The sequence below is a fragment of the Hydra vulgaris genome, chromosome 08 (genome assembly GCF_038396675.1).
Source record: "Hydra vulgaris chromosome 08, alternate assembly HydraT2T_AEP".
NCBI lineage: Eukaryota > Metazoa > Cnidaria > Hydrozoa > Anthoathecata > Hydridae > Hydra > Hydra vulgaris.
The window spans coordinates 47,787,501-47,788,380 of NC_088927.1; positions in this window are offsets into that span (position 1 = coordinate 47,787,501).

The window sequence follows — 880 nt, forward strand, 5'->3', positions numbered from 1 at the left end:
ATTCAAAAGTGATTTTACCAAGAAAGATCTAAGTAAGTAAAAATATTAATTTTCGTTTTCAAAAATATATTTTTATTTTTTATAATACAAATGGCTGACAAAACATTCTATACCCACTCTAACATTACTACCCTTTTTAATACAATAAATCAGAAGCTTGAAGAGTTGAGCGATTGGTTTAAAGCAAACAAACTTTCTGTCAACATTGAGAAAAGTAATTATATCTTTTTCACAAAACCATACAATTCAGACAAACTACCATTAAAACTTCCAGATATTCTATTAGACAAAGTTAGACTAAATCGAGCGCCATCAGTTAAATTTCTCGGGGTATTCTTAGATGAACATATTAGCTGGAAAGACCAGATTGATATATTAAAAAACAAAATATCTAAAAGCATTGGAATTATGCATAAAACCAGATATATTTTAAATAACGCATGCCTTAAAAGTTTTTATTTTGCATATATACATAGCTGTATTAACTACTGCAATATTGCCTGGGCTAGTACCTACCAATCAAAACTAGATTTAATATATAAAAAACAGAAACAAGCATGCCGTATATTAACAAACGCAAATAGAAATGCCAATTCTAAACATTTAATGAAGGAACTGAGAGTTCTTAATATCTACGAACAAAATATCTATTGCATTCTTTAGTTCATGTTTAAACTCAAAAATGATCTGGTCCCTGAAGTCTTCCATAACTTTTTTCGCCTTATTAATCACAAATACCAAACAAAATACTCTATCAAGAACTACTATATTCCGAAAACCTCTTTAAGACAATCTAAATTCTCAATATCCAGCAGAGGACCCCAATTGTGGAACTCATTTCTAACAAACAAAATTAAAATGATAAACTCATTCCAACATT